This window comes from Barbus barbus, assembly GCF_936440315.1.
Source record: "Barbus barbus genome assembly, chromosome: 1".
NCBI classification, from domain to species: Eukaryota; Metazoa; Chordata; class Actinopteri; order Cypriniformes; family Cyprinidae; genus Barbus; species Barbus barbus.
In genome coordinates this window covers 32,153,867-32,169,916 of record NC_136729.1, presented here as the reverse complement: position 1 = coordinate 32,169,916, position 16,050 = coordinate 32,153,867, and the positions used below count along the sequence as shown (strand labels likewise).

At 37.8% G+C, this 16,050-nt stretch overlaps 1 pseudogene across 1 annotated transcript; it reads right to left on the bottom strand.

The window, feature by feature from the left end:
• Positions 1-223: 223 nt before the first annotated feature.
• On the bottom strand, positions 224-15,484 carry LOC306870237 (phosphorylase b kinase regulatory subunit alpha, skeletal muscle isoform-like; annotated as a pseudogene). Its single transcript, XR_013785779.1, has 25 exons — positions 15,355-15,484; positions 11,384-11,552; positions 10,896-10,978; positions 10,712-10,792; positions 9,998-10,096; positions 9,729-9,875; positions 9,593-9,646; positions 9,373-9,495; positions 8,800-8,895; positions 8,581-8,688; positions 7,561-7,638; positions 7,318-7,460; positions 7,073-7,208; positions 6,709-6,853; positions 6,528-6,606; positions 6,272-6,435; positions 5,333-5,463; positions 4,677-4,803; positions 3,424-3,539; positions 3,239-3,277; positions 2,836-2,880; positions 1,713-1,872; positions 1,533-1,586; positions 1,241-1,441; positions 224-1,143 (listed from the first exon to the last, which is right to left on the bottom strand). The product of XR_013785779.1 is annotated as a phosphorylase b kinase regulatory subunit alpha, skeletal muscle isoform-like (transcript).
• Positions 15,485-16,050: the final 566 nt, after the last annotated feature.

The following is a 16,050-nucleotide window of genomic DNA, read 5'->3' as shown; positions in this document are numbered from 1 at the left end:
AGTTGTTATTTATTACATTGTAAGCAAAATAAAAGTTACTATGCCATAATGGCTTCTTGAAGTATGCAAACATCTATTACTAGCTTGTAACAAAGCTGTAAAGACCACAAATGCAAGCCTAAAACACAACTAATGTTAAATACTATACAAAAGTAGTCACATCTCCATTAGTTGTAGATTGTAAACAAACTACTTTCTTAGTTTATGCAGTATTGCTCTTCATTTATGTGGCAAACAAAAACCAAAACTGAGTTTCATGCTTAATAGCCCAGTCAGCCTGCTAAAAAAAACAATAGAAGCCCAATAGAAACCATCACAGAAATTCTAATGGTTTCCATTAAAATACCATTATAAGCCATTAGCTTTTTCCCAGTAAAACTATTACAAAATTCCTTTTTGTAATGTGTTTTGGGCATTTTTTCAATAGGTTTTAACATTCCACCAATAGAATCCATCATATACCAGTTGACACCATTATAGTTTCCATTAAAACCAATACAATTCCCATTAGAACCATTAAATCCATTACATTTTCTATTGTGTTTTGGGCAGCGTTCTATTGTTTTTTTCAGCAGAAGACACTGAATATACTGAATTTTACGCAAATGAAAACAAGCCTGTAAAAGGACATATTTACAGTCTTGATAACCGTTTTAAAGATCACATTTTCATCATGTTGTTAAACAACATTGAACACACTGTATTTCCATTCCTGTCAAAAATTAAATATGGAGCTATACTGACTAAGGCCTATTAAAAACCTATATAAGGACTACTGAATGACAATACCATCAAACTGTGAACTACCAAAGCATTTGTTCAACAAGTTCATTCATTCTTGTTTAAAACAGTAGCAGATTTTGCTTTCACACTCAAACTCACACAAACACCTAAATAACTGCTCTAAAATAGTGGTCTCTTTCTTTGTACAATAAAAACTATACTATTTAAAAACTTCATGATATCACTGCACAGTACAGGCGCCACTAGGCAGGAAGTCCTGGACGTAGGTAGCCACAGCTTTAGTGAGGTACTGTATGTCATGGTGCCAAAGCGACCGCTGGGTGCAGTGTCATACAGGAGCCGGCAGATGCCTGTAGAGTGATCCTTTTCTAAAATACTGTCCTCTGCACCAAGATCCTTCTGCAGTGACGAGAGAAAGGAAATTAAATAACATTCGATGATAATAAATGCCAAGTGAAATCATGTTACAGAAAACTTTTCAAATAAATACCCATACCTGGTCCTTGTAGAACCTGTCATTGGCAATGTGAACAATCTTCTCTATGTGGATGATGCTGCCAATGCTTTGAATGTCCACATCTGCCAGCATGGTAAGTACCAGGATCCCTTCGACCAGCAGCTGCCTATATTCAGGCTGAGGGACACGGTTCAGCCCTCTTTCCACATGCACCGCAAACTTAATCTCACCCGGGGTCATCTGGAGAGAGGGAGAGATACAGCCAATATTAAAGAAAGTGATGAGAGGAACTGGTGAAATGATTTTTAAGAGACTTTTAATGGTCCTAAACCTCTCTTGTAGTAGAAGATGGGAGCACAAAGCCTTCTTTTGAAAGGCCATGACACTGTGCGCAAAAACAAACAAACAATAAATTAATATAGTCCGCTGTTCTGCATAAAAGACTTTTGCTATGTGTTTTACAGTCTATTTAATGTTATTAGCATAACGTTTCCCCTCAAATTCTTCCAACCTTCTGCAGAAACTTCCAGACTTTTTAATAGAAGCCAACAGGAACTGTTGAGCGCACCATCAAGCCGCCTTCTGCGCAGCCACTGGCCCTGCCGACTGTCCTGGGATGCACCAACACTGATTGAGCTGTCAAGTGCATCAATTGAAGGCATCCGGTACCTCTGTAAATCACATTATTAGTACAGGTCAACAATCTGCAAAACTGCTTGGTAATATGACATACTGATGCACCTTTAAACAACAACATTATGCCTATTAGGGAACTAATAAAAACGGCTGTTGACTTAAGAACTAAATTACAAGTAGGACACCCCTTTGCCTTCAGAACAGCAGTAATTCTTGTGTAAATGTCATTTAGTATTGAACAGTGTATTTGTATATCGAGACATGAAGAAAATGTATATCTGTTCATTCTGTTGTTTACTGACACCAAGTTTGAATTGATTTAATAACATGGTTACGGGAAATAAAATCATGGTATATGGGAAGATCATTAAAGAAAGGCGGTGGGATGTGGAGCATCTAGTTTATCATAACATTTCTTGGCCAAAGAATTTGTGCAGAGATGTATTTTTGAAGGCTAACCCAAAAGTTCACAACTAGATCACAACTTTTATTGTCAGAAGTAGAAACCTAAACAGACTAAAAATGAACTATATCAGTGTCACATGACCGGAAATCATGTAATCTTAATTTAAAATCTACAAGTTTGAATGTTTGAGTAAGAATAGTTTGCATGGGTGCAACTATAAACACAGAGGATGTGTGGACTAATAGAAGGCTGACTAGTAGTAAAGTTCATCGCACACAGAGTCAGAAATTTTCGCACGTTAAAAAATAAATACGACCTCACATTGCATCAATCACGTTTTCGTCCATCATAAAAAATTCGGATCAGGTTTGATTTTCTGCATTTTTGCATCCATAGCAAGCATTTTGATAGGAAAGGATGATGAATACGAGAAAATGCATATGAAAATTCCGAACTCAGTGTGCAAAGACCTTTTGTTGATAAGTTTTCCTTTTCACTGCTGAATAGGTATAAGTATATACTTACTAGTCTGCCTTTTATTAGTTTACCACACTGGTTTACCTGTTCACTGACTTAAGAACTGAGAACTTACCCCTGACTCCATGTGCTCAGTGTCGAAAGACTGACCTGAAAATGTCTTCAAAGGGAAAAGACAGACAGCAGTGGGGTGGTCTTAAGTTTTAGGAAGTTATGTCATGTAGGAAGTTTTATGAACTTCCTACATGACAAAACAATTTTGAGCCTCATTCAACAATTATGTACACATTACCTGTGAATTAAACACTTTGCCATGCACCTTCAGACCCCATGAAACCTGTATATTCTCCTTCATGTGACACACAGATTCAAACTTCAGATGTACCATGGATTTCCTCCCACAGCATTAAGATAATTAACCCACCAAATTAAGCAACTAATGTCAGTTTGTATCTTGACTGAGTTTCTGAAGTTAATTTGAGATTAGACCAGTAGTCACAGCTCATTAGACACATCACCTTACTTTGGATCAACCATGACAGTCGAAGTTCTTCCAGCTGAAAATATTTAAAAACTATTAAACACATAGAGCCATGACATATATGGTTGCTATAATGTTCACACAACTTAATTTAATTGTGCCTTTGTAATATCTGGCCTTTGTACTTTTTTGTTTCTTTAGACTGGATGAGCGGTCACCTACCATCTTCATGTCACTCTTCAGTTTGCTGATGCCTGCACGTTCACTCTTGGTAGCACCAACATTGCCGACCTCGTGGATGGAGATAACAGGACTGGTGCTGGGCTCAACTGAACGAACTGAACAGCCGGCATGCACATATCCAGACAACCAAACCATTCATAGAACATTAGCTATCAATGCTAAACTTATATCTTTACACAAACTACACAACACAGTAGGGATGCACGATATTATCGGACTGATATCGAAATCGGCCGATAATGACTTTAAATGTAAATATCGGCATCGGCCTGACATGCAAAATTATGCCGATATGTCTTGCCGATAAGAGGAAGGGGTTAACTCGCATGTGCTCAGGGTGTGCTAGCGATTAGATCACGTCAGCAATGTGGCTCATTCTTGAAGCAAAGTTTTGTCTGAATGATGAATAGATTGACTGTTTTGGATCGCTGCATTTAATGTGTGAAGGCATGTACAGAATGATGCGTTCGGTGTGGGATAGAGTAAACAGTTATAGCACAAGCAGGGGCAGCAGTGACAGCCTCCCCCAGGTCCTAATGCCCGTTCGGTAAGTAGTTTTAATAGTAGGGGCGCTGTTGGCCTACTTCTAATTAAATTAAAAGTAAAATAGCATACACAAATAACATTTAGACTGTGTTTCTGATTAAATAAAGCAGTAATTGATGTAATAAAATAAGTATGTTTTGATTTAATGGTCAGAAGCTATAGCTTACATGAAAAAAAAAATCACAAACATGACACTTGTAAATTAAATAATTCTATATATACTGATTTATTCATTAATGTGTAACGTTTTATTTTTTAAACAAATCATGAGCTCTAAAAGATTTTCAGAATTTTTACAACTTTTGTTTTAGACCATCTACAAATGTTAAATCTTAAAATAAAATATTAGGGTTAACACTGCATCTTTCTGGGGGAAAAAATGCAGCGATTGATATAGTTGATTTATATTTATTTTCAAAGCTTCAATGTACTGTTAAAAAACCTTTATTATTTTTTATTTAATTCTAATAAATAAGTTCTTGTTAAAAACTAACCAAAATGAATAATATTTTGCTTATAATTTCTGCACAGGAGAGACTTGGTGTTGTTTCCAAACAAAAAGAAATATATCGGTATCGGCATCGATATCGGCCAAAATGAGTTGAAAAATATCGGCATATCGAATATCGGCAGAATTCCAATATCGTGCATCCCTACAACACAGTAATTCTCATGAAGTTACTCACCACTTCTCTGAACACCAAATTCTTTGCCACTCAAAATGTGGTGGAGAAGATTCTTCAACTCAGAGGGACTCTCACTGAACAAACTGGGCTGTGTTCTGATGATCATTGCTAGGTACACTATGATCTCCTAATGTACACAAAAACAAACACTTACATTGAAAACAAAAATGATCTCACACAAATTAAAAGATCAAAAAACATTTGGTAACACTTTAGTATAGGGACCAGTTCTCACTAATAACTTGTTGCTTAGCATGCCAATTATTAACATATTGGCTGTTTATTAGTACTTATAAAGCACATATTCTGCATGATCACATTATACATCCCTAATCCTACCTAATACCTAAACTAACAACTACCGTAATAACTATTAATAGGCAGCAAATTAGGAGTTTATTAAGGAAAAAGAGACTTGAGACTTAAAATACATTGTGACCAAACATTTTATTAGCAAGGCCAGAATGGAATCAGTACGCACCGAATTTCATAGAAAGTTTTATAGAATTTGAGATAAAGGGAGAGTTCACCCAAAATGACAATATACTAAATATTACCCTTCAACAAGTAAGATTTCAGTTTGAGCACAGTAGTTGTTGATATTGTGTCAGCTCACTGTGGATTTGGAGATCCTTGGCTTTGTTCATGAGAGACACCATCTCACGTGTCTTAGTGGCTGCAGCCTTGAAGCGACTCAGTCCTTTTGCCTGTGCCTCGACTCTAAGCCCCCGCTGAGGCACTGCTGCAGTCAACAGCTGGTCTAGGTATTGTGCTAGATCATCTGTATCTGAGAAAAAAGGATTAGGAGTCGAGATTTGAAAGAAACACATGAGAAAAAGAGAGGTTGCTAGATTGTAGGCGACAATACGCAGCAAGACATTCAAGAAAAACATTTTGCAATGCACCAAACTAAAAGTGCTTTTGTCACATTAAAGCCTACATCCTAAGTGTAAATGCATTCCTTAGAGAATAATTCAATCTTGATAACCCAGACTGTTCATTTCTAATCAATCCTCCATTCCATTCCTCACCAGAAATGCCACAGATCCTAGAATAAAATGCAAAAGAAATTACTATAAAAAAATGCATAAATCTTGAGCAACATAATGCTGTTTTCACACTGCAAGTGCTCAATGAAAATAATCAACATAATCACAATGATAACACAACTTGCAATGATGGCAGAGAAAAAAGGCTGAGATGCCAAAGTAAACCAGAAGAGTCAAAGGTCAGAGATGAGTACATGTTTCCTGAAGAATATTCTTCATTGTGCAAACTGTTTAGATCATTTAGTTACAAGGTCTCCCTAAAGACTGGATTCATAGAGATCAAAATAAATAAAATGTGGGAACTTTTCCTCTAAACATGTAGTCTATACCTAAAGGTAAAGTAAAATGTGTGAAAGAAGAAAATGCAAATGATTCCTAATAACTATAATAGAAAACACAAAGAACTAAGAGTTTATCAATGTGAGCTATTCAAATCACAACCCTACATCAAGGACTTCATCTCCAAAATTACCAACATGAATATATGACCATTTCAGAAGTTATCGTCAAACAAAATCTCTTCATCAGGATATTATTTCCCTTTACCATCATTGAAGCTCAGGTCATGCACAGCACCTCTAAAGTAGCCATCCTCAACATCATCATCTTCATCCCAGCCCCTACTGGAGCGTGTCTTACCACTATCAAGGAAGCTCAGATTAGCGCGACAAGATGTGGTCAGGAACTCAGATAACTTGCCAGTCTGGATCCTAGCAAAATTGAGAGCAGCGAGTAAGCGGGGACTGCCCTTGAATATGTATTGTTGATGACATTACATTTATTTATAGCCTCCTTTTCTGACCTTGCCCCTCCAAAGTAGCCATCCTGTAGTTTCTTAAGGGTAGCCAGCACAGCAGGGTCCAAGTCTGTGTGTTCATGGTCTAAGAAGTAACACAAAAAAAATTGAGGAAGAGAACTTCTCAAAAATGTTAAATGTGAGGTGTGATGATTCCACATTATCAGAAGTGCCAGTTTTCACTCACTAAGCATGGTCTGGGAAATGGGAAAGATGACGGTAGGACGGCCAGTCATGCTCCAGCGAGAGGAGAGGTAGGACAGGTCTGTCCGCAACATTTCCACGATCATCTTGTTGTCCAGAGCCAGATAGAACTGCTGATGATCTATGAACTATAGTGAAGTAGCAGAGAAATAAAGACAAATAATGTGAAAAGACAGAAAATATGAAAAACATTTGGCATTTAGCATATATACTAAAAGCTGCGACCATCTTTCTCTGGCTTTCTGCCTCACCAACTTATTTTATTTAACTTTTGCTGGATGACAATCAATTGCTGCCCAAGTCAGCATAAGGCTCAAACATGCCTGTTTCAGCACATTATGAAGAACCTGAGGTGTGAAGCTAAAGATGGTGTTGCGGACTATGTAAAGCTTGGAGGTTCCTAACACGCCAATCCTACGGTAAGGTCTGCCGGTCAACCCCAGTCTCATTACGCCCTTAGAGAAAGATAAACACACACGTGTCCTAATTACATTCTCTTCTGCAAAATAAAAATTAACAGCAATGAGTTTAAAAATTAATTGCGCGTTTTGTATTACTTCATACTAGTGTCAAGTGAGCCCCTATTGTGTACCACTTCCTACCTAGTCTAGCATAAATATGGCTAAGAACTCGAGATGGTTGCACTCTGATGGGGTGGATGTCTGCCACGGTCTCCACATCAATCCCATTCTTCTGCAGAAATGTCTTAATATCCATTCTCAGCAAGGATGGACACTTGTCAGAACAAAATGAAAACATCAGGGCAAATTTCAAACATGCAATACATAACATGTGGAATAAAGTGTAAGTGATTAAAAAAAAAGTTGAAACATACCTTGTACAACAACATCTGGTTTAGGGATGGTAGAGAACCTACGGTTTAAAGGGTCTATCTCTCCAGGAGCCAAAAACCCTGAATGGAAAGGAAAAGAGAATTTTGAGGTGTTTGTCAATTTCACAAATAGAACCTGGTACAAAGATTTCAAAGAAGAGGTATAGCAAATACAGCGGGTAAAATAAGTATTGAACACGTCACCATTATTCCCAGTAAATATATTTCTAAAGGTGCTGTTGACAATTTTCACCAGATTTCGATAACAACCCAAGTAATCCATACAGTACATACAAATAAAACATATTTCAGAAATTAAGTTATGTGTAATAAAATGGATTGACAGAAGGAAAAAGTATTGAACTACTGAAATTTATTTAATACTTGGTACAAAAGCCTTTGTTGGTAATGACAGCTTCAAGACGCCTCCTGTATGTAGAAACTAGTGGTATGCATTGGCATTGCTCAGGTGCGATTTTGGCCCATTCTTTCACAGAGTCTTCAAATCTTGAAGGTTCTGTGGGCCTCTTCTATGAACTCTGATCTTTAGTTCTTATTTTCTATTGGATTCAAGTCAGGTGATTGGCTGGGCCATTCTAGCAGCTTTATTTTCTTTTTCTGAAACCAATTGTCTTGCTGAGATGTCCATCCTTGTTTCATCTTCATCACCCTGGTACTGTAGTAGGTGTTGGTACTGAACCAGCTAATATTCATTTCCACTGACTAGGGGCAGGATTGCTTTCTAATTACTGATAGATTTCAGCTGGTGTCTTGGCTTTCCATGCCTTTTTGCACCTCCCTTTCTTCATGTACGCAATACTTTTTCCCTGTGTCTTATTACACGTAACTTAATTTCTGAATTTATTTGTTCTGTTTTCTTTGTATGTATAGATTACTTGGGTTGTTACCGACATCAGGTGAAATTTTCAAGTCAACAGCACTTTTAGAAATATATTTACTGAGAAAAATGGTGACGTGTTCAATACTTATTTTACCTGCTGTACATGACCTATAACTTCACACCTCTGCTAAAAGATTGCCCAGGATATCAAGGGACTGGCCCCACTTCAGAGGGCACTTTCCCATTGGGATTCTCTCCACCGTGTGTGGATTAACATACTCTTCATCCACCTAAACATTTTTTAAAGATTGAATTCACATTAATCCAGTGATATTCCTTTGCTATTCAGATTTAAAAAAAAAAAAATCATCAGTTTAATTGCTTATTTAGGAATCTCTCACCTTATCTGCAGGAACACTATAGAGTTCAGGCAGCAGCCGTATTCCATCTTTCTGTTTGATCATGGTACCCTCCAGGGCTTCCTGATACTCCTGAACCTGAGAGGACAAATGTGGAAATACAACCTGTCTGCATCTGCAGCACAAACATATTTTTAACCTCTTGAAAGTCTATCTCAATCTTTGTTAAAATCTCTAGACTAGCTCCCAGAAGGCACCAGTATTCTAAACTACATGAGTTTTACAATCTGAACAGACTCCAAGTTATTACAAAACTGTGAATCATACAGTAAGCTCATGCAGAACCAAATGAAAACAATCTGTGTTCGAAAATCAGTTCAAAGTATTAAACATGCGACTGGATGGAATTATAGTTTAATGCCTATCATACACAAGACCATTTTCTGTGAAATCTGCTCAAAATCTGTATATTTTGTGACATTAGTATCTTTAGCCACATGTTGAAGCAAATTAAATTTAAATAACATATGCAAATTATATTGTAATAGGTTTGATAAGAAAACATCTTATCACATTTATAGAACAAGACTGACTAAAAATTCTGAATGAAATTACCTGCTCTGGACTGTTGATAAAGATGCCATCCAAGATCAGGTAGGTCCAGAAAAGTGGTCACTCACATTCAATGTTTTCAAAAAGCTTCAGCTCAGCAGATTCATAGTACAGCCTGTTGGGGTCCTATTGTATAAAAAAAGGACAAGTATATAAAAAAATAAAAAAAAGGTTATTTAGGTTATTAGAGACAATTTGTCTAAATACTATGTGATATACTGACCTCTTAAGGAGTTTTGTGGCCATCTCTAAGGAAACGACAACAGCCATATCTTCCCTACAGACAAAAAGAGTGTGAGTGAGAGTGAGAGAGAGACAACTGTTAAACAAGTTCCTCATGTCTGAGATCAAGTTCTGACCTGGAGCTTGGAGGTGATTTCCTCCTTAGTGATATTGACTAACTCCATGTCTTCCACAGCAAAAGCTGGATATGAAATGATGGACAGGAGGCCAGCATCCACCTCTTTAGATGTTGAAGCTCTGGGCTACATGGAGCTCAGAATGGACTTGAGAGGAAAATGTGGTAGGAAATGGTAATCATTATAATCTTTTTTTGTTTATCAAGTCAGCTGATGATGAACACACATGCATAGGACAATTCAGAGCACTACAACCTCTGTAGCCTCACCTGACAGTGCTGGATATCATCTGCTAAGATATGAACCACAGAGTCCGGTCCCCCTTTGGCCCCAAATAGATTCAAGTCATCTAGGGCTTTGAGTGCTGCCTGCAGTTACAAAAGGTCCATTGAGGGACTGTTACAGTATTCTGTCCTGGCAAGAATCTCAATTCAATGGTCACAACAAAGCCAATATTCATTCAGTGTGCACTGAAATCCAGGGCCACAGACAACAAATTAGGCATAACCTTCTCTGCCAGACATGACCTTTACTCTTGTGTTTAGTGTTGAGATCATGGAGGCTGCCACAATTGATTCTTGACAGATTTTCTAAATCCAAACCAGTACAATGTATTAAAAGTTTAAGGGCTAGTTCCCTGACCTTAGAATGGTGCTCCGTCTTCTAGGACAGAGAAAGAACAACTAGAACCTTTCTGCTCTGAGCAAAGTGTCACAATAGGAACAAACAGAAATGACACAAGCTGGCAGGGAAAGCTGGGAAGGAACATTAATACCAGAGAGGCCATGTTGAGGTTACATTGAGTCACGGTAATATGCAGTGTTCATAAGCGCACGACATGAACACCCCCTCCACATCATGCCAGTCTGAGAATTCTCAGCTGCTCAGAAGAGGACTGACAACATTAGGTGAAAGTGTGTGAGAGAAAGAGAGTGACAAAAAGAAGGACATTTCTTTTGTCTATTTTGTTTCATCCAACTCACTTTAGCCATCCCAATTGAGCTGGCATTGAGCTCGGGGATCCCCTGATTGGTTTTGTCTCCTCTCTCCCACATCCCATAGTCCTGAACAATCATGGGAGAAAATGCCGGTTAGAGACACATAGTGTCAATTACACACTAAAATGACTAAAATACACAAACACGTGATCGATACCGAGTGACTTACAGCCACTTTGTATGCAGATTCAACGTAAAACAGCAGATTTTGGACCACATCCACCTCATCCTGAGTGTACACAATGTGCAGCCCTAAAAAGACACAAGACATGGCAAAGGATATGTAGGAGAAGATCCATTAATGCTAGGCTCAGTAAACTAACAGTGTTCAATCAAATTCCAGAATTTCTCCCCTAGCAGGGTTTTTATGACTAATTAGACATTGTTAGTTTAGGGCTGTACAATCACAACAAAAATCTAAAAAGTCATCCATGTGAATCGAGTGGATTAATTAGATTGCATTGTGCTTACTTGTTCTCATGCATCAAGCTTGAGCCTCAGTTTACCATATTTGATGGGCTCCATGCATGTGTGTTGATCAAAGTCTATATAACATATATTATTTATTCGATTACTTGTGCAAGCCTGCTAAGGACTATATCATGTGGACAAAAACTTGCACACTTTTAGAGAGCTCTAAAGCGAGACCTGGAGTACCTGAGGCAGTCATCTGAGCCAGGAAGAGAAGATAGACCGATGTAGCGTCGAGCTGGAGATGCCCCCATTCCCTGTCACCCACCACAGTGGCACAGGTCTTAGTGTTGTACTTGGCATGGAGGCTGTCCAAAGTGCTCTTACTGTATTTGAACTTCTCCACTTTGTCCAGCTACATTGATAAAATGTAAGAGGACAAGAGAGAACACTTAGAGCACAAAAGAACACTTCAGACAATATATAATAGACAAAGTGTTAATCTGTGTTGTGCACAATTGAAGTGGTATGAGACAGATTGCATAACCATGTACGTGCATTTGTATATTTGTGTGCACATCTTCATGTACACTACAGTTCAAAAGTTCGTTTTGTTTTTTTTATGTTTATGAAAAACTTATGCTCACCAAGGCTGCATTTATTTGATCAAAAAAATACAGTACAAACAGTAAAACGGTAAAATATTATTATAATTTAAAATCACCATTTTATAATTTAATATATTTTCAAATTTAATTTATTTATTTGATGGCAAAGCTGATTTTGCCGCACCATTAATCCACTCTTCAGTGTCACATGATTCTTCAAATGATGCTGATTTGGTGCTCAAGAAACATTTATTATTATCAATGTTAAAAATAGTTAACTGTTTAATATTTTTGTGGAAAGTAAAACATATTTTCAGGATTCTTTAATAAATTTTAAAAGAACAGCATTTATTTGAAATAGACAAAAATACAGAATAAAATGATTAATTTCTTTAAAAAAAATAAAAATCTTACTGACCCCAAACTTCAGAAGGGTAGTGTATAGTGTATGCATGCATGTTTATTGGCTTATGGCCTAAATTACAGGCAGATGGTAAATAAAATGGTAAGAATGGTAAATAAAACATAAAAAAAGGAAGGTGAAATGCATGTTTTGGAATGTACAGACAGGTCTGGCTGTTATATATCTTACTACTGTATCTTTTTTATTTGTTAAGCATGTAGTGTGGAGGCTGAGGGTTAATGGCAGGCAGTACCTGTCGCAGGATGCACTGAAGAATTCCCCTCATTAACTTCACCACACTCTGAAAGATCAAGACACAGCCTGACTCCAAAAACAACACCTGGACACAGGCTCAACTGTGACCTTTCAGCTCTTCATTTAATAGCACAGGCAAGAGTAACATGACACGTCAGAGCCACTGTAAAGGGACAGCTTAGATACACTGACACACACACACGGTCATGAAAAGACAACTGACCTTTCTTCAAAATAAAATAAAAAACCGTGCATGGAAGTCAATAATACACTCCAGTGGTGAATATTTTGGTATGCTTTTAATGTAAAATCATTCAAATGAGATAAGTTACCACACATGCTCATGTGATCACAAATATTCATCCGGCAGACCATAATGAATCTGTGGGTTCTTTCTGGGTTCTGTAATATGTTCTCATGAAATAAATATATTAAAAGCTGTACTGGATTAATAAGAATACTCAATCAGTTGATCCTACCATCAATCCCAATTTGTACCTGCTCTAGCTCATAGGCTTTCGCCTTGTCTTCATCGCGGTCTGCGTTTTTCCTGTAAGGCAAACTGAGAGTCCAGACAGACAGGATGCTGTAGACATTGTCCCTCACCCAGGCATCAGGCTGCTCTTTGCTGGCTGGTAACAGACCTGTCACTGGGTCCTACAAGTTATCAATAAAGCTAGATAAAAATATCTAGTGCTCCATGTACTATATGTATAATAAATATGCAAGCATTAATTTTACCACATAAGACACAAACATACATACTAAATATATTATAACAGTATATTATATATATTATATAAACTATATAAATTATAACACATATATAATATATATTCTCTCTCGTTTGGCTCTCAGCGAAGGCGGTCGCATTTTCTTCCTCTCCCTACCCTTATCTCCCCTGCTTGCTCTCTCGTCTTGTCCTTGTCTAACACTTAAGAGACTCTCTCTGCACTATTCTACAAAACCAAAATTATGGATCTGATCAACTGGTCTCTTAACGCAATTGACACCATCTTCTCGACTAGAAGTTTGGGATCGGGAGAACCCAAGTGTCCTGCTGGGACTTTCGCAGCTGGCTACACGATGGACGCATGGGAGAGGTGGCGGGTCGTGTGTCTGGCGGCTCTTTCCGTGGAGGACACTGAAGACATCTACCTATTCGGAACCATGATAACTGGGTTTCTGCTGATTGGATTAGGCTTTGCCCTGTTATCGGAGAATTCAGGAGACGGGAACAGCTGTCCAAAACCTCACAAGGCTGCCCGTCATGATTGAAGCAGTGGGCAGAGCGGTCGGCTCTGAGACAGAGACTATTAACCGCAATATGGATTCGATCACGGCTAAGCTCTCGGCTTTGGAAAGGAAAATTGATGGACAAGGAGATCAGAATGGACAATGAGAATAGCTGTGAAATTAGAAGGCAGCTGTTTGCCCAAAGACCAAACTATCTTATCTCTTTTCGGCTTCCCAAAACAACAGACAGCTTGGCAAGGTTGCTCTGGAATTTAACTCCCCGGATGAATGCTGCAGGGAGACGCTCTTTCTTACCTCACCCCTCAACAGACACCTTGTGATTGTCGAGCGTTTGGGTTCCGGCCAAGGTCGTTTCCATGGCAATTGATATGTCGCACCACAAATCTGCGGACTGAGACAACTTGTTTGGAGTGCCAGCGCGACGGATCTCTAGGCACACGAACTTACACATACACACACTCATACGCTCATACATACAGATATTCATTCACCTCCCATTACCCCCATCCAACGCCTTTGCCGCTTCTTCCCGTCAGTCTGATAAACGGGTGTGTGTTGGCGCTGTAATGGCTGCAGACCGGATGGCTGTTTGTCTGAACTGGATTACTCTCACCCTACTGCAAGTTGTGTGTTCCTGTATTGATTGTGCTCTATGCTGAGGTTTTTGTCTGTTCTCACACTGTACTCCCGTTTAGGAGCATAGTGTGAGGATTATTTTTTTCTCCTTTCTTTCCTCATGTTGTGCTGTATTCTTCTTCTCTATTGCATTTCGTTGCCTTGTACCTACATGTGCAATGACAATAAATCCAATCCAATCCAATATATATAAAATCTACCATTCAAAAGTTTGAGGCTTAGTTTGAATTAAGCTTTATCATCACAGGATTAAGTTACATTTTAAAATATATATAAAATAGAAAACATCTATTTAAATTATAATAATATTTCACAATATTCCTTGTTTTATTGTAGTTTTAATCAAATAAATGCTGCATTGGTGAGCATAAGAGACTTTTTAAATAGTACTGTATATACACCTGTGTAAGAAATTACGTTTGAATTTATTTTCATGGGCAGTTTTCCCTTGTGAAGGTACATTATTTTATCCACACAAAAACATGCAACATGTCTTTTACTTAAATCAAATACTTGAAATGAATTTAGAATTAAATAGTTAATAACTAAATACACTATCCCCTGGATTCACAGACCAGGCTTATGCCTAGTCCCAAACTGCAAGTCTGAGCTGTTTCAACTAAAATAAGTTAATGATCTTAAATTAAATCAGCGTCTTTGTTTTGTCTCAAGATGCACACTAAACCACGTTTATATATAAAAAAAAAAACTTAAATGTCCTGATTGAACTATGGCCTAATCCTGTCTTAATCTAAGACCTGTCTGTGAAATCAGACCTATAAATTAAGATAAATCAAATTAATTTAATTAACAAATTAAAATTTTTATTTTTTAGGATAGAAAAAACCCTGGCCCTGATATAGCATACACGTGTAGACTTTATTTTATATATATATATTTCGTTTTTAACACAATACTTCACTGCACAACTCTTCTCTCTGCATGAATAAAAATCTAACTATGGCAGATTGAAAATTTGAAAACGTTTAGTAAAAACACAAACTATTTAGTGAGGCATCAACAGTTGAAGGAGTCCGTGTAGAAATGCAGACACTCACTTGGTGACGCAGAATAGTCTGATTAACTATCCGCGCGTAGTTGTCAAGTTTAACTCCGGAATTGCTGCGACTCCTCATTTTAGTTCCTAGCACGTTTGCGAAAAACCTTTATGCTTCAAAAACCGCCAACATCCTCCTGCAATAAACCAATATGAATATTAAGAAGAGCAGGTGAGCTGGACGAACTTGAAACCAAGTTGTCACACGGCAGCATGTTGTTTAGAAACGCTCGCGCTCCATCAAACACCGTGACCTGCTCGAGCAGTGTTTACAATACGTGCTTTTTCCGACAAAGCTCGCGCAGATTCGGGGAATATAAACAAGCCTGATCACGCAAAGGCAAAATCCGGAAGGAAAGTAAATTACTTGTGCACACTCGCAATTATACTGAAGTCAGTTACCCTCTGCTGAGAGGGTCTTCCTACTTTTCAAAATAACGCCAGTGAGCTCAACTTGTATAATAATGTAGCATAATGACAAACATTTTTAAAGGAAAACCGTTTATGAACTAGTCTGAAAAAGCTTAGGGTGATGGAGCAAGGTCGTAAAAACTTTCACCTCAAAGATTAAACCACATCTTGTTAAAATAGAGATGACTTCACATTCCTGCGTTCAGATCACTGATCTATAATAGAGATATAGATCATATGCACATCTGAATCCATATTTCTTTTGCATTGACATGAGTATGATATT